The following is a 27746-nucleotide window of genomic DNA, read 5'->3' as shown; positions in this document are numbered from 1 at the left end:
TGGACACTGCATTTTAGGAAAGATGAGAAATCCTTAGAGAGGGTACATTAAAGTTTCACGGGAATGGTTCTAGGGATAAGGAGCTTCAGTTACAAAAATAGATTGGAGAAGTTGGGACTATTTTCCTTGGCAAAATGAAGGACGACGGGATACTTGACAGAGGTATTCAAAACCATGATGGGACTGGGCAGAGTAGATAGGGATAAATGGTTTTTATTGGTGGAAGGATTAAGAATGGTAGGGCATAGATTTGGCAAAGGAAGCAGTGGTGACCTGAGGAAACACTTTTTTACTCAGAAGACGGTTAGTATCTGGAATGCTCTCCCTGAGAGTGTTGTGAAGGCAGGTTCAATTGAGGTTCTCATAAGGGATTTATGTTGTTATCTGAAGAAGAAACATGTGCAGGGTTATGGGAGAAAGTGGGAAATGGCACGAGGTGAATTGTTCGTTCAAAAGATCAGTGCAGACACAATGGGCCAAATGGCCTCTTCCTGTGCTGCCACAATTCTGTGATTCTTTGAAAGATATCTCAACACTTTTGACAGCCAGCGAAATACTTTTGAATCATGCTCACTATTGAAATGTAAGAAATTTAGCAGCTTTTACAAGCACCTAGCGGGCTGTTAAGGCCTTGCTATGATCCCACATCTGAAAGAGAACACTCATTTCAGTGCAGCAGCCTCTCAGTATTGCACTGGAGCACCAGCCTTTATTCAAGTCTCCAGAGTGTCACTTGAACCATGGCTCTCTGATTCACAGGTAACTATTCTCCCACTGAGACAGGACTGAAACTTACTTCTCAAGCAGACCTTCCTTGTAAACATTTTGTTGGTTATTGCATGACAATCATACTGCAAAAATAGTCTTAACTTTAGTGCAACAAAATCAAAGTCTAATTCCCAGCTGTAAAAACTTTTTGGTAAATGTTTAATTATCCTTTGGAATTGAGATTTAATTTTGTTTGTTATTGCGTTGTATTTATGTATATTTCTTTATTACCTTTTTAATTAGGATGTTTGGAATTTACAGTCGTTTTTTTGAGCAAATGATTCTGAAAAAGACAGAATAGGAGCAGAGAACAATAAACATATTAGGGTTAAAAGAGACTTGGGGGGAAATAAATCAAAATCAGAGCGACAAAGACAAATATATGGAGGTCTTTTGGCACAAGTGGGCAGCAGCCCTGCCTCTGAGTCAGAAGCTCCGGGCTCGAGTCCCACCCCAGGGCTTGATGGCCAAGGAAGGTGAGTTCATAACATGGTCAAACAGGTTGCGCGTCAACATGCAAATCCTTCCAATATGCCAATGGCTGGCAGTAAGAGCAGGAGAGACTCCTGGTCAGCCATGCTTGGTGTGGAGTGGAACCCCTCAAGCTATAAGCCTCTGACCACAGACTAGCGAACTGTTCCAGGAATTACTAGCTATGGAAATAGACAAAAGTCTGCCTTAGTGCGAGAAATAGTGCAGGAAGAGAATTAGAATGGAAAGGCAAATATATATTGGAGGCTCAGGCAGAAAGATTGAAAGGAACAAAGAAGCAGAGATTGAGGGGGAGAGATAGATATTAGAGGTAGAGAGAATGAGACTGGGGAAACAGAGAAGAAGATAATAGAGGGACTGACAGATCCTGGGGAGACGAACATTTGGAGTGTATGGGAGACAAAAAGAATATAGACTGGGTTGGTAAGAGAGATAGAGAGAGAGATTGGGGGACAGAAAGAAAGAACAGTTTGGGAATGGAGAAAAATAGATTGGAGACAGACAGAGATTCAGAGCATAAAGGAATTGCAGAGTGGAAAGCTACAACACTTGGGGACAGGAACCTTTGGGACATAAACGGACTTGGTGATCGGCGATAGCGATAGTCTAAACACGAAAACAAAATAGAACATAGGAAAAGGCATTCGTGTGAAAATTACATGAAAGAGATTCTGGTGAAATATAAACAAATTGAAAGATGATAACCACAACCTGTATTTATATGGCACCTCTAATATAACAACAAAAAGGTGTTTCCAAGGGTATCACTCAGCAAAATTGGCTGAGACACATAAGGTGATATTAGGACAAATGTCCAAAAGTGAGGTCAAAGAGATAGATGTTAAGGAGCACTTTAAAGGAAGAAACAAAGGTAGACAGAAGAAATGTTGAAGGAGGGAATGCTGGAGTTTAAGACGTTAACATATGAAGAGCACAGCGCCAATGGTAGAACAATTAGAATCAGAAATGGGTAAGAGGCTGGAATTAGAGGAAACCAGATATCAGAGTGATGTGAGGCTGAAAGAGAGAGAGTGTGTAGGGGAAAGGCCATGGGGGGTCTCAAAAACAAGAATGAGTATCTTTGAATTGAGACATTTTTGACCAAGAGCCAATAAAACACAGGGCTGATGGGTGAACAGGACCTGGTGTGCGTAAGGACATGGGCACCAAAAACTATCTCCGCTGAGTAAAAATAATTGCAAGAAACATAAGGTCAGGCACCAGGATTGTCCACCCTCATTTTCAGTGGGTGGGGAGGCCAGAGGGGTGCAGGATCCAACAGGAGCCCCCAAATAGCTTTTATGCTGACAGAATTTCCCTTCCAGTTTGTCAGGAACCCATTACCATACATTTAAATATTATTAGTGGGTTTCCCACTGTATTAGCCGCCCATGTTAGGAATTCCTCTAGGCTGGCATGACGTCATGCCAGTGGTATTTACAACAGATCTGGATAATAAGGACCTGGTGACCTATCCCTGCCAGGGATGCACAGGTAAGTACATCCAGCAGGGGAGAGAGAGCCATGCCCGGGCACTGCTCTGGCACTGCTGGGGAGGCTTCAATTGGGGAAGTTTGGGGTGGGGGGGGTTTCCCTGTCCGAAGGGGGTGAGGGGGTCCCGTGTCTGTGGGTGCTGTGTCCAATGCGTGGGGGAGGTTCTGTGTCCTTGGTGGGGTGGGGGTGTGGTTTCCCAGTTCCATGGGAAGGGAGTCCTCTGTCCAATGTGAGGGAGGGGGGGTTCATGGGGACTTTATCTTTTTATTTATATTTGAAAGGGTGCCCCAGTCTCCCAGCAGCCGAGGTTGCTGGTGGAGTGAGATCATTCAGAGCCTGCCCTGTCACCTTGGTGCTGTGGGACCCGCTCCTTAACTTATTTTTTCTTAAGTGTTTAAAAATACAGTAGGAAATGTTGGCAAGGCCACTGAGGGGCTGCCCTCCACTTTTCCCATCGGAGACAACACTTAAGGAAACAAATGAGAAATTCCGCCCAGAGAGAAAGGTGTAAAAGATCAGAGAACATCCACACATCAGAGAAATTAACAATTTTGTTCCAGTGCTGGGTACTCTTGGGTTGGTTGGAGAACCAGTGGGAAGCCTGTGTGCTTCCAAGAGAGGGGCCCAATGCAATAATGTTCCTGTCAGGCAATTCCCTGGCTACCCTCAGGCCTTCCCATACAGTCAAGCCCCCAGTGGGATGGAACTCCCTCCCACAGGAGCTGGTGGATATTCAGAGGCCAACAGTTCTCTATTGTTTTCAGTACCAGTGGCAGTGGAGGCTGCTGCCAATAATGTACCAAGGCCCAACACTAGGATTGATGGCAGATCCCAGGGCAGATCTGAATGAGGAAAGGATAGGATCACAGGGAGGGGGTTTCTGGAGAGGATGGGGTGGCTTTCAGAGATCCTCCCTTCCTGATGCCGGGTCCTTCGATTGAATAGAGAATGTCTGTCATGAGAGACTTCTCCTCACCCACCACGAGACCACAGAGTTTACTGGGCTGCCTTCAACAGGAATGGGAGATGTGTGCAAGTTCCATTAAATATCTGAGTCACCAACAAATACCAGTGGGCTCAGCAATAATTGGTTTTAAGTGGATCATTAATGAACTTAATTGCTTTCCTGCCACCAGTGGGCAGGATTCCCGCATTGGGCTCTTCCCACCCTCAACTTAATTGGGGACAAGTTTCCCAGGAATCCAATGTGGGTACACCCTTCCAATTCTCTCAGCTCCCTCCCACTCTGCCCACCATCATGTCAGACTCCTCGAAATGCAGCCGGTGATTTTCCAGCCTTCAAGCAAAGAGAAGCAGAGCTCAAAATGACACAGTGAGGAAAGCACAGAAAGCCATGGGAGAGACACTTACCTCTGTATGTCTCATCCAATTATCAGTTGCCTCCAATCCTACTGTAGTTGGTCTTAACATCTTATGTGGAATGATATAGGAAATTGAAGAGTTACAAATTAAAGTATTATCATAAAATTCCATGCAATACCTCTGAGATGGTACCATGATGGAGGATCTCAATTTTAAAATATTTGCAATAGTCCACCACTGTTCAAGTGTCATACAGTTTCTATACTAAAGTTGTGAAGAGGACATAATAAAGCTACAAAAAGATCTGGCTAGGTGAGTGGGCAAAGACTTGCCAAATGATGTACAATGTGGGAAAATGTGAAATTGTCCATTTCGGCAGGAAGAATAAAAGAGAAGCATATTTTCTAAATGGTGAGAGGTTGCAGAGCTCTGGGATGCAGAGGGATCTGGGTGCCCGAGTGCATGAATCGCAAAAGGTTAGTATCCAGGTGCAGCACGTAATTGGGAAAGCTGATCGAACATTATCATTTATTGCGAGGGGAATTGAATACAAAAGATTATGCTTCATTTATAAGGGGTACAAGTGAGACCACATCTGGAGTATTGTGTACAGTATTGATCACCTTATTTGAGTTGGACAATCAGCCATGATTGTGATGAATGGTGGAGCAGGCTTGAAGGGCTGAATGGCCTCCGCCTGCTCCTATCATCCATTTTTTTTTCCATGTTTCTATGTTATTTAAGGAAAGATGGAAATGTGTTGTTGATAAAAATTGCCCTTTACACTATTGACCTTGGTCTTGGCAGCCTCTGTGATATGCCAGAGAAGGTCAAAGTGTAATAAGTAATGCCTTAGGTTTAGAATTTCATTTTTCTTTGCTTCCTTGGATTTAAAGAATCATAACATTTTTTGCAAAAATATACTTTTTTCGTAAAATATCTGAAAGAACATTACAAACATTTCAAAATGGCCGTCACTCAGTGTAATAATATTCAGGTTCTCCACATGGATCATCTTGCACTCTTGAGGTGCTTCAATACAGTCAAAAGAAATTACAGACATTTCAAATTGGTCATTACAAGCAGCGCAAAGGTATTTGAGTTGTCTACGTAGATTAAGTTACGCTCCGAGGTGCTTCCTATAATTATGATACATGTAATATTCACTGTATACATTCAATGTGTGTCATACGGTCCAAGAGGTTCTATACAATTCCACTCATTACACCTTGACTCAGACTATACCTGGGTCCACATCTGGATCTAACATTGCACATGTCCCCACTGGGGGCAAAATATCACACTTGTTATTCAGAATTACAAAATGTTTCAGGACCAGATAAGATAATAGCGCAACATAAAGCAAGGCTCTTTCAAACAGACAAGGAGAAAATAAGGATTGTTATTTGTTCGCTGTTTTACGCAAATGTACTGGGAGATCATGTGGAATTGGTAACATTTTTAGCTGCAGATTAATTGCCATTTTTTGAAAGCAAGTGTACTCATTTGTGAATGCGGGTTGCTTGGACAGACTTCAGGATGGACACATTACTGCTGCCGCTGTGATTTTTTTGTCACTTAGTGCAGATGCTGGGGGAATAGTAATTAGCCTGCCAACCAAGGAATAAGAATACAAATACTCAACTCTGTGTGTGCGGCACTGAGCTGATGAATGGATTGAAGTGACATGAAGGGCTTTCGAGTAGATCGATAAATTGGCATCGGAAGTAAACATTTGCGTTTAGTCTAATGAAGGAATGAGGTGGATCTTGATCCTTGCAGGATTACTTTTCATTGTTCAGGGCTAATATTGTTTCCTCTCAAACAGAAGGTATTGAGGCCATAACCACTGATGGAATGGCAATTGAGTCAGGCCTTGGAGGCGGATGTCAGGGCAAGCCTTGTGGGGGAGTTGGTCAGGCCTTGGGGGTGGGGGGGGGGAGTGCGGGAGGGCTACGGATCAGGTAGGGTTGGGTCAGGCCTTGGAATGGGTGTGCTCGGATCAGTTCAGATCTTGCATGTGTGGGTCAGGTCATGTCAGGCATTACTGGCGGGGGGGGGGGGGGGGGGGGGTGGGGGGGAGGGGTGGTTGGCTTGGGTCGGGCCTTGGGTTGGACAGGCCTTGGTGTTGGGGGGTTTGGGTTGGGTCGGACTGGCCATAGGGGATAGTTGAAGGTTGGGAGTTGGGGGAAGTCCTGTGGTGGGATGGGGTGGGGAGGGTTCGTGGGATGGGAAGTGAAGGAGGTCCTGATGGTGGGATGGGTCCTGTGGAGATGAGGTGGGGGAGTCTGGTGGGGAGGCAGAGTCTGGTGGAGGGGGCTGTCCCATCAAGGGGTGGCAGGGTGTGGTGGCTGTTGGAATACCCAGGGGTGTGGGCAGGGGGGGTGGTGGGAGGGTAGTCACAGCTGTCGCCCTCACCCAGCACCAGCACAGATATTCTCACCTCGGTGGGTTCATTCAGTAGACAGGTTTCTGGGTCACTCACTGGTGAGCACCTCACAGCTGATGATCCACAGCAGGCAGAGGCAGGGATGTCTAAGGGAACTGGCACTCAGAGGGATGCCGAGCCCAGGAATCTGCAGGGCCCCTGGCCAATGACATACCCCTGCGTCGGTTCGTTCCAGAGCTGATGGAGCTGCAGAGGCAGAGTTGCAAGCACCAGGAAGGGATGACAGCAGCCTTCCTTGGAGTGCAAGGCCGACTGGAAGCATCCCATTGCCTTCTGTCAGAGGAGATGGTGCTGTCACTGCAGTGCACTGAGGCCAACATTACGAGGGACACAGTGAGCACTCCATGTCTGCACCATGGAGCAAGGCTTCGACTGCATGGTGCAGGCACTGGTGGGAATCCATGAGATGACGGGGTTTCTGCATCTCACTCCAGCTGCCCCTCTATCCCACGGAGGAGCACAGGAGCCCGTGGGAACCCGATGGGAAGAGGATCGGCAGGAATACAACCCAGGGCCCTCCAGCCAGGGGACCCTAGACATCTCCAGTCTACCTGACACCCACTCCCTATCAATGACACACCTCCAGCCCCTGACACTAAGGAGGGAAGCAATGAAACATCTATGATGCCCAAAGGCAGTCCTGGGCCCTCAAGGTCCCACCCCTAGGGGATGCCTGCCAAGGTTATCTCAGGCAATAGGTTGTGGAAATCAGCCTCATCTGTGGATCCTAGGGATATACCTCGATGTAGAGTGAGGGTGAGGAAGACTAAGAAACCGTAGGCATTTAGTGGTCACGGGTGAATATAGGCACTAGTGTGGATAGGTTACCATTTTGTTCTGAATGTTTGGCAATAAATTTCACTTTGTTCACCCACAGAGTCTCCATCCTGTCTGTTCATGTTACCAAGCTTGGGAACCACTGCACTCACCTGGCACCCCATCCATGTGGGGTGTGAGAGTGGCTGTGCTATGTCCCTCCCACAACAGTGACGCAGTGAGGAGGCACTGCTGCTAGCATGTTCCCCCTACCCTATTCTCCCCTCCATGGAAAGTGAACCCTGTCACTGACCCCTCCCCCCTCCATCAAAGCATCCCCTCTCATGCCTAATAGTATTCTCCAGTGCTCACAAAGCCAGGGGCTGTTGAGGTGCTGCCCAGCTGCCCACCTCAGCTGTAAGGTGGATGTGAACACCCTGACGTGGGTGGGGCCTGTAGTAGCTGACACGGCACATCCTGCATTTCTGAGACCCAAGATAAGCCCATCCAATGGCAGGATGCATTAAGCTCTCTGTCAGGCCAGAGTCAGACATATCGCTGAGGATGAGAGGAGCTCTGCCCTCAATGCAAGTTATCATCATTCTCCCACAGAGTCCGGCCAATAACTTAAGTGCCCTGCCCACAATGCCTGACAACAGCCTGGAAGCACACTGCTGGCACCATATTACGGTCAGATATTAGTCCCCATGGTGGATTAGCCAATCACTCCCTAGTCCTGCTCATCCCTAAAGCGAGAAGCTATGAGGCCATCCCCGGTATGTCTGCCCAGTTAGGCCCTGTCCATTATCCAGGCTTCTTCCGCCTCCTCCTCTTATGGTCACCCTCATCGCCCTCCTCAACACCATCCTCTTCCGAGGAGATGTGGCGCTCCTCCATCTCCTCCAGGTTCAGGTGGTCTCCCCTCTGCAGCTCCAAGTAATGGAGAGCACAGCAGACTGCAACAATGCAGGAAACCCTCTAGGGGCGATATGGCAGGGCATGTCCCCAACCTGTCCAGGCACCAGAACCACATCTTCAGCAGGCCAAGCATCTGTTCGACCAGCTCGTGCATTGCAGTGTGAGCCTGATTGTAACGAGTCTCCGCTGGTGTTTGTGGTCTCCGCACTGGCTTCCGCAGCCACCTCCTGGGTGAATACACTTTGTCCCCAAGGAGCCAGCCCCCCAGATGCCTTCTCCCTCAAAGACGGCTGGGATCTGAGAGCACCCCAAGATGTAACTGTCATGGACACTCCCCGGGAAACATGCATGAAGTGTGTTCACAGACAAGCTGCATATTGAGGGATCAGTATCCGTTGCGGCTCATGAATGGTGCCATGTGGCACCCTGCAGAGTGCAGAGCCATGTGGGTGCAGTCAATCAAACCTTGCACCTGGGGCAAGACTGCTAAGCGTGGCTGAATGGGAGATGCCACACAGGTCACCCGTACTGCCCAGGAATGAGCCATTCGCACAGAAATTCGAGCGGCTGTGAGTTTAAGGGCCACAGGCAGCGGGTATTCTCACATTTAACATGGTGCCAGCTCCTGCAGGATCTGGCAGAGGTGATGCATCATCTCATGGGACAGACGGCATTGAATCACTGACATTTGCAGGTACGATGACCGACGTTAAAATATCTTCGAGGCACCTACGCATCTGTGGTGCTGCTCCCAGCAAACCTCATGGCTCCAGGTACCTGGGTTCCAGTCCGGCCTTGGGTGACTGTTTGTGTGGAGTCCACATGTTCTCCCCGTGTCTGCGCGGGTTTCCTTCGGCTGCTCCGGTTTCCTCCCACAGTCCAGTGATGTATAGATTAGGTGGATTGGCCATGTTAAATTATCCTTAGTATTCAAAAATGTGTAGATTAGTGGGATTAGTGGCATAAATACATGGAGTTTTGGGCATAAGGCCTGGGTAAGATGCTCTATTGGACGGTTGATGCAGACTCGATGGGCCGAATGGCCTTCTTCTGCGCTGTAGGGATTTTATAATTCTATGATTCTATGTTAGGCTGTTGCTTGATTAGATAATGGGACAGCTCTCCCAAATTTGGCACAAATTCCCAGATGTTTGTGAGGATCAGTTGGTTGTGCCTTTCCTGAGTCTGAATCTGATGCCTAGGTCAATGGAGGGTGATCTGTCTAGTTTTATTATTGTACTTTATTGTAGTGAGTTGGTAACACTGAATGACTTGCCGGGCCATTTCAGAGGGCAGTTAAGAATCAAGAGCATTGCTTTGGGGATGAGAATCAGTGGCCGTGAAGAATTCCACATAAATTGAAAACCCAGTTCTTATCATCCCGCAACACAAGGTCGCCTTTATCTGGCTCTAAGTTCTAAATCTCTCAATAGAGGACACATGAATGGCTGGAATGCCGTATTGAATAATGTCACAGCGGTGCAGTCAGAATCAAGCTTCTGATGTGTTGGGACCACCTTCCAGCAAATTTCCTTCAAATAACTGTTTTAATTCTCTGCAGAGGAGCTGAAAACACACATTTTTTTATCAAGAACAAAGTCTATGGTTTTTTCCAATCAAATCTATTTTCCCTAGCTGACATGATTAATGTTACTGCTCCAATAAAAGACAACCATTTTCTACATTGTAATATACCAGGCTGCGGAGAATATAATTTTTATATCTAATTCATATGAGGTGAAGCTAATATCAATGCAATATAAACGAACCGCTCTTTTGTAGCATTGCATATGGAGGGGCCTTGCTCGTCCCAAAACCACAAAATCCCGCCCAACATCAACGGATCTTCCCATTGTCTGCCCCTCGCCCACTCCGATTCCCATGCCGGACGGGGGCAGTAAAATTCCAGAGTCAATCAATCCTCGGGTGAAGCCAAATTTGACATTAGGGTATAATTGGATCAGGGCATGAAGAGGTCATATTTTTCCAACTTATTCAGTCCCCGTATTAAAGTCATACATATTGTCCTAAGGAAAATATAATACATTTTTTGAGAAGCAGAGAAGTGGAGTTGATTGTAACGCAGGAATAAATGAACACAACATAGCAATGCTCACATCCCAGGAACAAGTAAAAAGATTCTCTGCAAGACTGAAGAATGAAGCCATGGAAGAAAGGTTAGTATTATTGGCATGCATTTCCTGCATGCAAAACCTAACTGCATATTGTTACATTGTTGTTATAGTTTGGGGTCTAATTTCGCCATTTTGAATTCCTATGCCCACCCTCATAATGTAAACGTGTTACTGCAGCTGTACAATCTACCCACCAGGTGGCACTGTGAGACATTTTCACTCTACTTGTTCCATTGTTCTATTCATTTTTTTCCCCTCAATGACTTCCAGACGGTAAACATGCGGTTTTTATTTAACTTATAGGCTTAAATAGGTCAACAAGTATGGGAGTGATGTTCAAAAGGGAACTTGGTGCAAGTTAAGACGGCCTTTTGGCTAAGATCAAGTGTAGTATGGTCGGCACCCCATGGTCGGCCGCACTTGGTCGAGGTCATTGGGTTACGCTGAGGCTTCATATGTTTCATATAAAGCAATTTTTAAAAGCGGCATCTCGGCCTTTTGGCTAAGATGCAAATGAGCTCAAGTCTTGGAGGAGGAACCTCCCCCTTCTCCAATCAGCTTGGCTCATGTAGATCGGGCCCAGGCCAGGGTGGTTTGGTCGCTTGCCCTGTCTTGTCAGCCTGGATCTGAAATGTCTCAACTTGTTGAGACTCTGAATTGGATTTGATTTGATTGAATTGGAAAAGTATATTTTAAAAAAAAACAGGAGCAGCAGCAGTTTTGGATGACCCTAAGTTTACAGAGGGTTGAATTTGGGAGGCTGGTGAACAGTGTGTTGAAATAATCAGGTTGAGAGATAACAAAGGTATATAGGTTCTGCAGTAGATGGGCTGAGGCAGAGGTGGAGTTGGGCAATATAATGAATGTGTAAATAGGTTGTAAATGGTATGCACTCAGATGCTGATCACAGGGTCAAATATAACATATCAAGGTGGTGACCAGCTTGCTTCAGCCGAGGGAAAGTGATGGATTTGATGCCTTTCGAGATGGAATTTGTGGCAGGAACTGAAGACAATGGCTTCCCTCTTCCTCATATTTAGTTGGAGGAAATTTCTGCTCATCCGGTACTGGATGTTGGACAGGCAGTCTGATAATCTATTCATGATGAAGAGGTCGAGAAAGATGTGGGGAATTAGAACTGGGTGGTATTAGCTTATGCAAGGGGCTTGACAGGGTATACAGGTTGCTACTTTCGGCTGGGGAAATCTAAAATACTGGGGCACTGTCTCAGGATAAGGGAACAATCATTTAAGGTTCTGAATCTTTGAAATTTTCTACCTCAGAGAGTTGTAGATGCTCCATCATTGAATACATTTAAGGTTGGATAGACAGGTTTTTGGTCTCTTAGAAAATCAAGAAATATTGGGAATGGGTGGGAAAGTGAAGTTGAAGTCCAAGGTCAGCCATGTTCGTGATGAATAATGGAGAAGTTTTGAGGGAACAAATCGTCTACTTCTGCTCCTTTCTCTAGTGTTCTTGTGGTTCTGGGGATGACTTTAATGACGTGGATAGATTGTGAAAGCTGGGGTTCTTCTCCTTAGGGAAGAGAAGGTTGAGAAGAAATTTGATAAGAGTTATTCAAAATCACGAGGCACATTGAAAGGAACTGTTCCTATTGCCGGAAGGGTTGGGTTTACAGTAATTGGTAAAAAGCAAAGGTGGCATGAGAAAATATTCTACGCAGTGAGTGATTACGATCTGGAAAGCAATTTCTCAAAGGATGGTGGAGGCAGATTCAGTGGGGCTTTCAAAAGGGAATTTGATAAGCACCTGAAGGAAAAGAAAATGCACAGCTATAGGAAAGGGCCAGGGAATGATACTGGTTAAATTCCTCTTTCAGAAAGTCCGTACCACTTTGATGGACAGAATGACTTTTCCTGTGCTATAACCATTCCTTCATTCTATTCAGTCCTGATGAGCTGCTTACTGAAATGGTATTCCCTTGCTCTCAGGATGATTGAAAGCATAGAGGGAGAATTTCCATCGGGTGGTCCTGATCTTCTGTTGTAACTTCAGTGGAAACCCTGGAGAAATGGCAGATTTTAACGAGTTATAGCAGAGGTTCCATAAAACCACAGCACTAGATCAAAAGAATCTGTCTAATTCCCAGGGCAGTAATGTTCCACAGAATAGTACAGGAGCAGAAATGTTAACATTACAGATCTTTCAGCCTCGTGCTGAATTAAGGCCCAAGCTGGAAACTGATTTGTACACTGATATTTTCCATCTTTCTTCCCATTCCCTTTTATGTTCAACTTCTTTCATTAGCTAGTATATTTTTGAATTGTGCCGTGAATTACATCAATCATTTGTGGCAAAGCACTCTGTTTGTGTTATCTCTATCCCTATCTGATATATTTACATATATTTGGCAGATTGAGAATGATGTGCAAAAATGGGGAACTTGTCCAATTTGGCAGGAAGAATGGAAAAACAGCATATTATCTACATGAAGAGAGATTGAAGAACTCCGAGGTACAGAAGGATCTTGGTGTCCTGGCACATGAACCACAAAAGGTAAGTACGCAGGTACAGCAAGTGATTAGGAAGTCAAATGAAATGTTGTTATTTATTGCAAGGGGAATGGAATATAAAAGCAGGGCTGTTTTGCTACAGTTGTAGAGGGTATTGGTGAGACCATATCTAGAGTACTGTGTACAGTGCTGGCCTCTCTATTTAAAGAAATACATAATTGCATTAGTAGCAGTTCAGAGAAGGTTCGCTTGACTGATTCCTGGATGAGGGGGTTATCTTGTGCAGAAAAGTTGAAGAGTGTGGGCCTGTAGCCATTGAACTTTAAAAGCATGAGAAGCGATCCTATTGAAACATGTAAGAACCTGAGTGGACTTGGATGCTGAAAAGATGGTTCCCCTTGTGAGAGAAATCAGAGCTAGGGGACACAGTTTAAAAATAAGGGGTGGGATTTTCCAGCCTGGAAAATCCCACCCGAGGTCAACAGACCTTTGCATGGACCTGTCCCACCCGCTACAATCCTTGGTGGGCAGGATGGGAAAACTCCCCCCGTGGGGTCTCCCATTTTGGACAGAGTTGAGATTGTTTTTCTCAAAGTGGGTCTAACCCTAACTCTCTTCCCCAGAGAGTGGTAGAGAAAGAGTCATTGAATATTTTTAAGGTATAGATAGAAAATCTTGAATAAGAAGGGAATTGAAGGGTATCAGGGGTAGGCAGGACAGCGGCGTTGAAGCCACAATCAGATCAGCCGCAATCTTATTGAAAGGGAGAGTAGGCTCAAGGGGCAGAATAGCCTTTTCCTATTCCTAATTCATATGCACCTTTGTATATATGTCATGTTTATCTTTAGATTGTGCTCTCCCATCGTTGGTTTACCTGCCAATCAAAATACTCTGTCTGAAGCAATAACTTGCCAATATGGAATGTCTCATTACATTCTCAAGAGATCTCAAAGCATCTCAAAGTCGATGAATTGTTTTTGAAGTGGATCACTAATAATGGCAACAAAGTCAATATCTGCTCTGAAATAAAGATTCATTGGTTCCAGGAGATCATGGGGAGTTTAAAGGAAAAACAATGGGTGGGAGTTTTCCACCCCACTGCACTGGTCAAGTAGCGGGGCGGGAAATATGAGCGAGAGGCAAAAAATAGAGTTTGCGCTCAATTTTTCATCTCTTCTGATATTGCCAGCCCTGTTCTGCCAGCGAAACCCAGGCGCGAGGCTGATTTAAATATTCATTAGCTCATTTTAATCAAATTAGTGAGCCCGGAAAACAATAGTCTAGATTTACTTATCTTTCCGACCTCGTCAGTGGAGCTCCTTATCAGCGAGGATCACAGATGGCCTCCACCAACGGGGACCAGATATGATGGCATACCGGTGGGACCGGAGGCTTTTAAAGCCCCCAAATGGTCAGGGGCAGGGCTGGGCTCCCCTTGTGTGCCAGCAATCAGGAGGCTGGCAATCGGGAGTCAGTGATCAGGAAGCAGGTGATTGGATGATGGGGTCTGTCATCAGTTGTTGGGGCCGGTGATCAGAGGGGGGAGGGATTTGGCAATCGGGCGGGGTGGTGATCGGCGGGGGGGTGGGGGGGGGTCCATGGAAGAGGGTGTGGGTTGACGCATCTCCCACTATACTGTGTACTTCCTGTCATGAATAGGCCCCACCTACCCCCCCTACTGGCAAGAATCACATTATAGCCTTTATATTGCCGTAAATTACCATCACTTACCTCGCTGGAAAAACCTCCCATTTTTCCACATTCAACACTAAGAATTTTTCTGAGAAAATTCTGCCCAACTACTTTTACTTTGGCTGAATAATTAACATTCATCGTAAACCTCAAAAATCCCTATTTCCATGTTCCACACCAATTCCGATCATCAGACAAATTTCAATTTTTTTCTGAATTATAGGCGGTTTTGTTTCCTGTTGTCAAGTGAATTCAAATTGTCCAGATATAACATGACCAGAAGTCAGGGAAAGAAGACCTTTGTTTCTTGACTTTGGACACCAGTCCAACCAAACTGCAGAGGCTGCCTACTGTTCAATAACATAATCCTGCCAGCTGAGTTTAAATGATTATAGCAGGTCTTCAGCCTATGAGTTATTCTGAAAAGTGGATTGCTGCTCTTTTGTTGGCCTTGTACTTGGAAAAGACACATAGTGAACACAGAAAATAAAAGGTGTAGCTGTGTATACGTAAAGGAAGAATGTGTAAAAGAGGCAGAAATATAATGGACCAAATTCTCTGGCCATTCACACCCTGCTGGCACTGCCAGTGAGCATGGAGAATTTGGCGCTCAGCCAAATCTCCATTCACCACAGCGGGACTGGAGAATCCCAGCTGTGGGTGAGGTCAGATATTCCTGCCCAATAAGCAGAGAGTAACATACAGAAATGAATAAAACACTTGGCATGAGAGATGTACAGGGTCATTACAAAAGATATAGGCAACTACATAGAGATATTCCAATGTAGAGGACAGGAGAAGGACACATTTACAGGGACAGGCAGATTAAACATATAAAGTCAATAAACTTTCCAGACCCGTCCACCACAGGAATTGTCAGGACAGAACTTTTGACGGACTGTTTAAAGTCCTTTGACCTTGGGCAGAAACTTCTGGTCTTGACGGGCACGACCGGGAAATCTCTCCCAATGACACCAGAAATGACTCAATAGAGACGAACGTTGTTTTGCATTCTTTTTCATAGTTGTGCCTTGGGAATCTTGTGTCTTTACCATTATAAATCCTGGCCCTAATTACAGTGCATCACAATCTCAACTTTTGTTAAAATGCATCAGGAGGAACTGTAAATCCAATCTAAGTGGTATGGTGACGCAGTGGTTAGTGTTGCTGCCTCACAGCGCCAGGGACCTGGGTTCAATTCCCAGCTTAGGTCACTGTCTCTGTGGAGTCTGCACGTTCTCCCCGTGTCTGCGTGGGTTTCCTCGCACAGGTTTCCTCCCACAGTCCGAAAGATGTACCGGTTAGGTGGATTGACCTTGCTAAATTCTCCCTCAGTGTACCCGAACAGACGCTGGAGTGTGGCAACTAGGGGATTTTCACAGCTACGTCATTGCAGTGTTAATATAGGCCTACTTGTGACACTAATAAATAAACTTAAACTTAAAATGGGGTGTACCCATTCAGCATTTCCATATCCAGTCACTGCAATAGTTAATTGTTTTATTCCTCTCATCTCTCCCATCAAAAATAAGAAAAATTGCTACTTGTTTAGTTGCCACAACCGAAATAAACATTCTATTTTCCAATGATGTGGTTTTCAAAAGATAAAAGGCTGGGAATGATATACTCCATTCAACTGAAAAGAAGTAAATGTCTAGGTTACAAAATTAAAAAGCTGGGGCATGAGGGAATGTTAAAATGAATGACAAAATAGGGAAGATGGGGAATCATATTTAAGTGTTATTTCTGTTGCTAAAATGTACTGTACTTTAGAATTAACATTACGACAATAATTCTGGATGCTTTATTTTGTACTATTCAGTGATTTTCAATGTCATGATGCAAAAGCTAAACAAGTTGAGAATTCCTCAGGACCAGTTGGAAGTTAAGGGATAAGTTTTATTAAATTCTGGATATCTCGTCTTGTGGAGTTAGAGAGCAGCTGGAAAATGTAAGCATGTAAGTTTTCCACAGTTCAGTGCTGCCAGTTCTATTATAAAATCACTGCAGTACAGACTTGGTTTTATCTTCAAGCTCGCCCTTGAACCCACATTGCTGCAATGCATATCATTAACAGTTTCTTCACATTTTTCTTTGTACTGCAGTCACCATCCTCACAGGGTTAGAGCTTTGCTTTGTACTTCCCAACCGGAAAAATAATTATTGGTTACACACACAAATGCTAATAAGATGGTATCTTAGCGGAGAAAATCCTCTTTAAAAGGTTAGGTACCCATAAACTGCATGTGATATTCTGTATGTCGTCTTGACAATGAATAATGCAAGGCGAAAACAAGCAAAGTTCAGTTTATTTATTAGTGTCACAAGTAGGCTTACATTAACACTGCAATAAAGTTACTGTGAAAATCCCCTAGTCGCCACACTCTGGCATCTATTCAGGTACACTGAGGGAGAATTTAGCATGGCCAATGCACCTAACCAGCACGTCTTTCGGACTGTGGAAGGAAATTGGAGCACCCGGAGGAAACCCACGCAGACATGGGGAGAAAGTGCAGACTCCACACAGACAGTGACCCAAGCCGGAAATCAAACCTGAGTCCCTGGCACTGTGAGGCAGCAGCGCTAACCACTGTGCCACCCAAGTGTTCTTGAGGTGCATCTCAGAGTATTATTGGCCCCAGTACCAGTGACAATATTCATACTGTTAAGCCAGAACTGTGGGTTCAAACCCCTTGCCAGAGATTAACTATATGATTTAGGCTTTCAGATGGACTCCTCTCTTTGGTTAAAAATGCCATGGTTCTAGCCAAAGGAAAGAAGGAAATTCTCCTGCTCTCCTGACCATCCATTAATTCTCAACCATCACATGAGAAAGATAATTGGTCATTTATCTCACAGCTGCTTGTGGGACCTTGCGAATTGACAGCCACATTTCCTGTGTTACAACAGTGATTACAATTCGAAAATAATTAATTGGCTGCGAGATATTTTTGAGGTCATGAAAGGAGTCACATAAAGGCAAATTACTTATTTCCCGATACTTTACTAAGTTGTAGTCTTACTGATTTTCTTCCCGTCTTATGAACGGGGCAACAGAGGTGGATACTTAACAAGATGCAAATTTTTAATGCTTCAACCATCCCAGTACCTGAACATGCTCCTGAAATGGGAGTTGATTGAAGGCTCATACAGGTGATTAGTGGGTATACAATCAGCAGAGAAAGATACAGACCAGATTCGATTGCTAAGAGTTGCTTCTTTTAATTAAAAAGTCACCACAAGCTCATTAGCACATTCTGTTTATGCAGAAGGGAATGGTTAAAATGTGCAAAGAAGCCCAGCTGTTAATATAATTCACTATTACAGAAAACAATACAAGCTGTGTTGATTGATGAAGCGATGTCGGCAAAGGTCCAACTGACAGAACCAAACTTTGTGAAGTGTTCCTCATCCATCGCAAGACATCTTGAAAGGTAAAGTGAAGCTTTTCAACGTGAATTACTTCAAAAAATACTGGAAGCAATTCTCTCGAAAAAATCCAAAGTGGGTTCTCCGGTGGGAAACGCTGTGTGAATCCCGCCGGGACAGTTGGCATGATCCAGATTGATCCTCCATGTGAAACAGACTGTGCCAGAGTTCCCAGGTGTCTGATTCACCCAACCTGGGGCTCAGCTGTGAACTACTAACAAGGGGGAACTGCATTTAAACCGTCCCTCAGCACACACTCCCAGTCAAGCCAGGAAGATGGCTTCAAGAAGACATGCTCCATGCTTCCTGGAAGCAGGTCTCAAAAGACTGTTGGATGCAGTGGAGAAGAGGTAGGCCACCCTTTACTCCTGGGTTGACAGGAGACCCCAAAGCGCCATCATGAATCGTGCCCGGGATGTGGTAGCAGCAGCAGTCAGCACTAGCAGCCTGACTGGGAGGACTGACGTAAAATGCCAAAAAGAAATGAATGACCTCCAATGAGCTGCTTGGGTGAGTACTCACCTGTCTCCTCCTGGAATCATTCCTGTCAGTCACCCCTTGAATCTCACCATTAATACACTCCCTGCCACCTTGCAGCCTCCCAATACCCAAACTCCCAGTATCTTGTTCAGGATCCCCACCCTGGCACACTTCATCACAACCCCTTTCTGCCTAGGCATGGTGCCCACTCATGCCACCTGCTATAGACCTCTCTGATCCACCAAGCATCTGACTCACAATGTTCTCTGTGTATGTGCAGGAGAAGATATCCTATAATATATGAGAGAGGGAGAAGTTGGGTGGGAGGATGCCCGAACTAAGAATCCTCACCCCCGATGAGGAAAGGTTACTGCAGATTGCAGGGGAAGGCATGGAACGAGCCCCCATTGACAGCAAGGTTGGCCTGCGCTGCAGAAGTGAGGATTCACCGCACCTTCATCTAGATAAGCTGTCTCAAGTGAGTTGTCGATTTCCCAAACCCTTATCCCTCCCAGTTTCTGAACACAAATCCCTTGTCTTGCAGGATCATCATCAGATGAGTCTGGGCCATCCGGAGTCACCACCCACTCTCCTATTCCTCCCTCCCGCCCTCCCACCCCCCCACCCCCCCCCAACACAACATCTCCCCTCCCACCCCCCAATCCTCCTGCAGCCCTGGAGAGCACCTCAGAGGAGAGGAGAGCTCCAAGGAGATCACCGAAGAAGCATCACATCTCTCACCCGCACCATTCACCAGCGCAGAGACACACACCTTGGTGGGGGGGATTAGTGGACAGGCTTTTGGGACACTACCTGGTGAGCACCACACAGCTGCTGATCAACATTGGTGGACTCAGGAATGTCCAAGGGATTGGGCAGTTGGAGATCTGCTAGTTCCCAGGACACAGCTGCCCCAAGCCAGATGCTGAGCCTCTGGAAAAGGTTCTCCCTCAGCTACTGGAGATGCAAAGGCAGAGCTGGGAGGGAATGTCAGTGGCATTCCGGCAACTACAATGCTGATTGAAGGAGTCTAAAGCGTTCAATTGCAGATGGTGGTGCCAGCAATGCATGGCACCCAGGCCAACACTGCAATGGTGGCAACCACATTGGAAAGCCTGGGGCAGGACATCCAAGCTGTGAGCGGAGGAGTCAAGGCATAGAGCAGTGACTGAGGACCATGGCTGAGAGGGCCATTGCTGAGAGCTTCATACCATGGTGCAGACAATGGCAGAACTCTAGGACTGGCAGCGCCAGGTAATGCAGAGCCTTCTGGAGCTCATTCCAGCAGTGCCTCCTTTCCATGGAGTATGTCTGGGACCCACAAACACTCTGAGGGTGGAAAAAACGTTGGAGCCCAACTCAGGGGTCTACCACCAAGGAGATTCTGGCGGTCTCTAGCCCTTCTGAATCCCCTCTTCCTGACATTGGCACATGTCCGGGGCAGCAGGCAGAACAAGGTGGCACAGTGACAACAGATAGGCAGCTGATGCTCTCCAGGTTCTGGCCCTCCAGAGGACACAAGCCAAGGGCATCACAGGCAAGAGGCAGCAGAAGGCAACAGACCGCCACTACTTTGGCTGTGCATCTCGGAGAGACACTTAGATGTAGCGCTAGGCCACAAAAGATGAAGAAGTTATAGGAATACAGAGTGCGCACGGATGAAGTCAGGCACCGTAGTCAGGGAGTGTATTGTCACTGGAAATGTTCACGATTAAAAAAATGTCACATCTGAAAGCTACAATGCTTCTTTCTGTCTTTACCCCTTTCCCACAGGGAGGGTTTATCCCCCCTTCTGGACTCTGATCCTCCTACAGGCCCTCCAAGCTATGCCACCATTGAGAGCCCATGAGACCCACAGTGACAGACATTGGGGAATGACATCCTTATCACTCACTGAACCCAAGACCTTGCCCCATCCCCCCCTGCCCAGAACGATGTGCCAAACCAATGTGTCCCCGACCCACAGTCAGACAGGAGCCTGGATGTTCGTACATTGTTGGGAGCATCACAATCCCCCTCACTGAGTGTCAGAATCACCCTCCTGCCTTGGCAAGTGTCTCGCTGACACTGCTACCCCAGACCCATCACCCTGGTGTGATGTTAAAGAGACCCTCATGGCAGGTGAGTGGGTGGAGGGGGCGGGTGTAGAACAGTTCTTGGGTGAAAGGGGGCAAAGGATTACGGGAGGTGGTGAAGGGTTGAGGAGTGGGGTTTAAAGTTTTGGGGAGGGGGAGTCTGTGAGCTCCCAGAGCTAAACGCTCAACCTTTGACAATTAAGGATTCTGCCCGAAACCATAACTTGGAGAGTGAGGCAGCAGAGAGTGATGAAGGATTGAAGCTGATGGGCAATTGAATGGATGAGCATGACTCACTGAAATGTGAGAGGGCACAAGTACTTTCAGACGCAACGAAGGGGGAGACCACTCAGCACCGTGCATACTCAGGTTTGGACATCCCGGTTTTACGATTTTACCATTTTGATTCTAAGTGCCGAATCTGGGCGTAGTACAGATCCAACCTCGAAATCCGCTTTCCAGTGCGCCCATACGCTTTTTGCCGGCTCCAATCCGATCCGCGCAGTGGGCAGGGCTTAGCGCTGCCGGAACGATCGGAGCTCTGAACTGCGCATGCGCAGTTCAAAAAAAAATTGAAAAAGCGCCCCCGGGCGCTGGGCTGGAGCGTGCGGCTGTGGCGGTTTGTACCTTCTTAACAGCTAAATGTTTCTGAAAGATTGCTTCCTGCTGTGTATCCTGTGTCCAGCGTACCCAGGCAGAACAATTCGAATAGAACATCAGTAGTTCGCTTTGGAAGGCAGGTCTATGCCAGGCTGTATCCTGTTTTGCTGGTTCGACCTGATGGGTCCACTATCAATATCCGATACAAGGAGCCTAAAAAAATTATTATGATGCCAGTCGATGTTCTGCCAGAAGCTGAAAGGAAAGAAACAATGTGCAAACGTGTTCCCAAAAGAGCTAGAATGAAAGAGGAGCAATTTGAAGATGAATTTAAAGTTGACAATTATAGCAGATTCTGGAAGAAAAAGTAGTCTTCAAAATTTAGGAGTTTAGAAACAACCATCACTGGACTGCTTGACTGGTGTTGACATCAGTGGAACTTTGACAAATGCACATATTATTGTGATGTCATTAATAAGTTGTGTTTTTTATTTATGATCTAATCCATTTATTTTATTAAAATGTGTTTCTCCAGGAAGGATACAGGGAATGAAAAAACAGATTCCTGTTTTTATTTCTACTATTACATGGCTTAAATGCAAGGAGGAAATGCTTTGAATGTTAATTAGATAATACCCATTCACATTAATTCTATGCCTCCTGTTTCTGACGACATTTGTGTGGATTTGACTTGCATATATTTAGTTGTTTGCGTGATGTATCATTAAAACCAGTTGTAGGGAAAAAAAAGCTGAAAGCGGAGAGAGGGGCTCTCTGACACTGATCATTCTCTGGGTGGCGGGAGGGGTGGGGAGGAGGGGGGGGGGAGGAGGAGGGGGGGGCGGCTCAGATGTATCTCTGGTTGGGGGGGCGGAGGAGGGGGCGGGTCCGATCATCCTCTGGGGGGAGGGGGAAGGAGTGAGGTGGGTCGGATGGATCTCTGGGGTGTGGGGGAGGAGGGAGGCGGGTCGGATGGATCTCTGGGGGGGCAGGGTGGTCCGCTGCCACTCTGCGGGCGATCCCTCCTCCCCGCCGGAGGAACGAATCCCTCCTCCCGGAGTGGCCGCACGTCCACTCCGGGAGGAGGGATTCGTTCCTCCGGTGGGGAGGAGGGATCACCCGCAGAGTGGCAGCAGACACCCCTGCCCCCTCCCTCCCCACCGATCGCCCGCATAGTGGCAGAGGACCCCCTTGCCCCCCCAGAGATCCATCCGACATGCCTCCCTCCTCCCCCCACCAGAGGATGAGCCAACCCACCCCCTCCTCCTCCCCCCCAACCAGAGATACATCTGAGCCGCCCCCTCCTCCTCTCCCCACCCCCCCCAGAGGATGATCTGAGCCGCTCCCCTCCTCCCCCCCGCTCCCCCAGAGGATGATCTGACCTGCCCCCCCTCCTCCTCCCCTCCCCCCTCTCCCAGAGGATGATCTGGGTCAGAGAGCTGTTGCAGGCTCTGAACCCGCTTCGGAGGTTCCCCTGCAAAATAAAAATCGGCTTCGGATTTTTATTTTGCAGGTCGCTAAAAGTGCGGATCCGGAACGGAACAGAAGGTAAAATGGGATTTGATGGTAGAGTTGGGCGGGCAGTTCATTAAATTGACTTAAATGCATGCGAATGCATTTAAATCGTCGGGCCGCCCTATTTGGGCGTGGAACGGATCCGCACCCGAATCGGATGTCGGTAAAGCCGCAAATTGCTCGGACATGGGTGCAGATTGTGATAAAGGCCTCACCCCCGATTTTACCGCGATTTTGCACCGAAAATGGGCGCAAATTGTTGGTAAAATCAGGCCCCCCATGTTCTTGTTGCTGTCATACCATCACACGCAATGTTCTTGGACAGCCAGTGCTTGACCTTTGACTTTTAGTCCAAAGGGGGAGTACAAGATTGGCCCTCCTCCCCTGCCCTTAACATGACTGTCCTGCTTTCTCTCTCGGGCCAACGTGCAGCCAGACCCTTGGACTGGATTCCTTCAAGAACAAAGAACAAAGAAAATTACAGCACAGGAACAGGCCCTTCTGCCCTCCAAGCCTACACCGACCATGCTGCCCAACTGAACTAAAACCCCCTATCCTTCCGGGGACAATATCCCTCTATTCCCATCCTATTCATGTATTTGTCAAGACGCCCCTTAAAAGTCACTACCGTATCTGCTTCCACTACCTTCCCCCGCAACGAGTTCTAGGCACCCACTACTCTGTGTAAAAAATCTGCCTCGTACATCTCCTTTAAACCTTGCCCCTCACACCTTAAACCTATGCCCCCTAGTAATTGACTCTTCCACCCTGGGAAAAAGCTTCTGACTATCCACTCTGTCCATGCCTCTCATAATCTTGTAGACTTCTATCAGGTCGCCCCTCAACCTTCGTCATTCCAGTGAGAACAAACCAAGTTTCTCCAACCTCTCCTCATAGCTAATGCCCTCCATACCAGGCAACATCCTGGTAAATCTTTTCTGTACCTTCTCCAAAGCCTCCACATTCTTCTGGTACTGTGGCGACCAGAATTGAACACTATATTCTAAGTGCGGCCTAACTAAGGTTCTATAAAGCTGCAACATGACTTGCCAATTTTTATACTCAATGCCCTGGCCGATGAAGGCAAGCATGCCGTCTGCCTTCTTGACTACCTTCTCCATCTGCATTGCCACTTTGCCTATCAATACTCCTAAGGATTCTGCCATTTACTGTATATTTCCTATCTGTATTAGACCTTCCAGAATACATTGCCTCACATTTGTCCGGATTAAACTCCATCTGCCATCTCTCTGCCCAAGTCTCCAACTGATCTATATCCTGCTGTATCCTCTGATGGTCCTCATCGCTATCTGCAAATCCACCAACTTTTGTGTAGTCCGCAAACTTACTAGTCAAACCAGTTACATTTTCCTCCAAATCATTTATATATATTGCAAACATATCTTGTTTGTAAGGAGTCTTTAGACTCCTGCCCAGCCAGTTCAGGAGCCCTGATCCTCCAGGCCATTCTCACCAGCATCAGGGAGATTGTGCTCAGCATTCATCCAGAGAATCTGACAATGGTTGCAAGAAGGTCCTCATTGAGGAAGCCTTTGACTTTGATCTGTATTGGTTATAACCAGCCTCCAGGAAACGCATGTTGCTCAGGCGTAAGAGGTAGAAAAAAATTCCCTTTCAAACAATGAACTCAGACTGTACAGCTCTGGTTTCCAGGAAGCACTTCAGAGTTGAAAAAAAAACCCTTTAAAAAATGAGCTCAGACTGAACAGCTGCACTTTTGAAAAAGCACTTCAGGGTTACTGGGCCGTGAAGTGCTGTATAAATAAACAATCCCTCCTTTGAAAGAGCTAGCAGCTGCCACTCAAGTGGGTTGTAAAAGATAATTGGTCATGAAAAACAATGTGAACAAAGAACTTCAAGCTTTTGAAAGCAACACAGAGAAGACTAGCCATGTGACCCCCATCCCAGGGGAGACCCCAAAACTAAACTGCTCCAACCAAGCCCGAACCCCCCCACACACCCCCCCCTCCCCCCGCCTCAACACCCAACTCCCTTAAAGGACCCCCACTCTGTACCCTGGCAGCAGATGCTCTGGCCTTGGGCACCCTGGAGCCAAATGGAAAGCAATACTCACCTTGTTGCTCCCCCTCAGAGTCCATGGTGCCTGGTCCCCACCCTTAGGGACCTGTCGTGATTGGGGCCAGGGTGACCTCCTGCTGAGACAGAGAGGGTGGGGGAGCGGGGGCGGGGGGGGGGGGGGCGGGGGGGGGGGGCGCGGGGGAAGGAAGGCATAAGCATACCAGGAGGCTGTGGCTTTTGACTTTAATCTTGTAATGAGGTGGAAATGAATGCAAATGAGTGCAGATCAGGGTTTTGCCCTTTTCTGGGTGTAATCCAGACCATGCCAGATAGAACCAGCTGGGATCATCGGAAACTGTTTAACGCCTGGCACAGATCCCATTTCAGGCCTCCTGCCAAATTCGCCAGCTCAGTGAGGTTTGTGCCTGGGCTGATGGGGCTGGAGAATTGTCCCCACTGCCTCTACATTGCACTGATTATTTCAAATTGCTCCAAAGTCTAACGACATACAGGATGAATTTTCTGTGCTTGTGGATCTTAATCAATAATTAAACATCAAAATTGACATTGATGATATCATCACATAGTGTGTTCATAAGACATTCACCTCCCCGTTCTCTGAACTCATGTATTAATGTATTTAAAATGAACTGGTTACATCTGTTACTGCCCATTAAAAAAAACACATGTATTAGCCATTGTTTGATGGTTTTAGTCCTTTTACCAAGTTCTCATACATACTTCATATTCTCTTTAATACGGTGTACACTACTCTAATTATATCAAAGAATCTGCTACGCAGCACCTGATCAAACACTTTTGGAAATCAGTCACAGAATATCCATCGCAGTTCCTTTATCAATAGACTCTGCTTGTTCATCAAAGAACTCTGCTTAATTTATGTCAGAAGGCTGGTGTTTTACAAACCCATGATGGTCAATCATAATTAACCCTTAATTTATGTATAATTAATTTCATCAAATAGATTGTAGATTACTGACTACCATTAGAATCAATGAAATTAATTGCCCAATCTACTCCCTGTCAAGCAATGCTCTGCACCAAAGGCATGAGGAACATAGGAAATAGGAGCAAGATTAAGCCATTCGGCCCCTTGAGCCTGTCCGGCCATTCAACTAGATCATGGCTGTTTTTCTATTCTATCCACATATCCCTTGATATTTTTAATATCTAGATACCTATCCATCTCTGTCTTGAATATACTCAATGGCTGAGTCTCCACAACCCTCTGGGGAGAGTATTTCAAAGATTCACCGCCTTCTGAGTGAAGGAATTCCTCCTCATCTCAGCCCTGACTGGCCGACCTGTTATTCTGAGGCTGTGTCCCTGGTTATAGAGCCCTCATTCAGGGGAAACATGCCTCCTGCATCTACTCTGTCGAATCTTGTAAGAACATTTTGTGTTTCAATGAGATCACCTCACATCCTTCTAAACTCTAGAGAATACAGGCTCGGTCTCCTCAATCTTTCCTCATAGGAAATCCTGTCATTCCAAGGATTAGTTTGGTAAGTCTTTGCTGCAATCCCTCTTTTTCAAGTATATACTGCCTTAGATAAAGAGATCAACACCGGACACAATACTCTAATGCAATCTCACCAAGGCTTTATACAATTGCAACACGATTTCCTTACTCCTGTGCTCAGATTTTGCTGTAATAAAGGCCAACACATCATTTGCCTTTCTAATTTCTTGCTGCTCCCACATGTTAACTTCCTGTGACTTCTCGCACAGCAACACCCCGCCCCCTCTCACAGAGCCCTGGCAACACCCCGCCCCCTCTCACAGCACCCTGGCAACGCCCCAACCCCATTCACAGCAACCTGGCAACGCCCCAACCCCTCTCTCACAGCACCCTGGCAACCCATCCCCCCCCTCCCTCACAGTGCCCTGGCAACACCCCGCCCCCTCTCACAGCACCCTGGCAACGCCCCAACTCCATTCACAGCAACCTGGCAACGCCCCAACCCCTCTCTCACAGCATCCTGGCAACGCCCCAACCCCACTCACAGCAACCTGGCAACGCCCCAACCCCTCTCTCACAGCACCCTGGCAACCCATCCCCCCCCCCTCACAGCGTCCTGGCAACACCCCGCCCCCTCTCACAGTGCCCTGGCAACACCCCACCCCCATTCATAGCAGCCTGGGAACACACCAACCCCCTCTCACAGCACCCTGGCGACACCCTGCCCCTCTCTTACAGCGCCTTGGCAAGACTCCACCCCCATTCACAGCAACCTGGCAACACCCTGCCCACCCTCACAGCACCCTGGCAACACCCCAACCCCATTCACAGTAACCTGGAAACACCCCAACCCCTCTCACAGCACCCTGGCAACATTCCGCCCCCTCTCACAGCACCCTGGCAACACCCCGCGATTATTCACAGCACCCTGGCAACACTCTACCCCCACCCTCTCACAGCACCCTGGAAACACCCGCCCCCCCCCTCACAGTATCCTGGCAACACCGCGCCCCCTCCCATAGCTCTGACAACACCCCACCCTCTCTCATAGCGCCCTGGCAACACCCGCCCCCCCCCCCCCCCCCCCCCCCTCACAGCTCTGGCAACACATGCCCCTCTGCTGCCCAGGGCCAAATTGTCCTTTAAACTTTTCATTGGTCCTTCTTTTGCACCCTCACTCAGCCTGTGAAAATCCCCTTGAAGGCGCTTTATATCCTCCTCACAACTCACATTCCACCTAGTTTTGTGTCATCAGCAAACTTGGTAATATTACATTTTGTTCCCATATCCCCTGTGGTGAACCATCGTTGGTTCCCACTGGATAGTGCTGAGCCAGGGGCTGGCCAGTACTACAAGGATGTACATATGTTACTGTTGGGTTGTGCTATTGTTGCTGTTGGGGTTAGGGTGGGGTTGTTACACCTTTGTACTTTAGTGTTGTGGCACATCCCAGTCGGGCTCCGCCTCCTGGGAGAGGTATAAGAGTCCCTGCTCTGGCCGGGACCCCTTCAGTCTGGGATAGTGTATATAAGGTCTGGTAGCTTCGTTAACAGTAAATAAAAGCCTTTCATTTACTGAGCTTCAAACCTCGTGTCTGAATAGCGCATCAATTTTATTTACTGT

The sequence above is a fragment of the Mustelus asterias genome, chromosome 10, assembly GCF_964213995.1.
Source record: "Mustelus asterias chromosome 10, sMusAst1.hap1.1, whole genome shotgun sequence".
Lineage (NCBI taxonomy): Eukaryota > Metazoa > Chordata > Chondrichthyes > Carcharhiniformes > Triakidae > Mustelus > Mustelus asterias.
The sequence above is the reverse complement of the archived record's forward strand: the minus strand, read 5'-3'. Positions refer to the sequence as shown.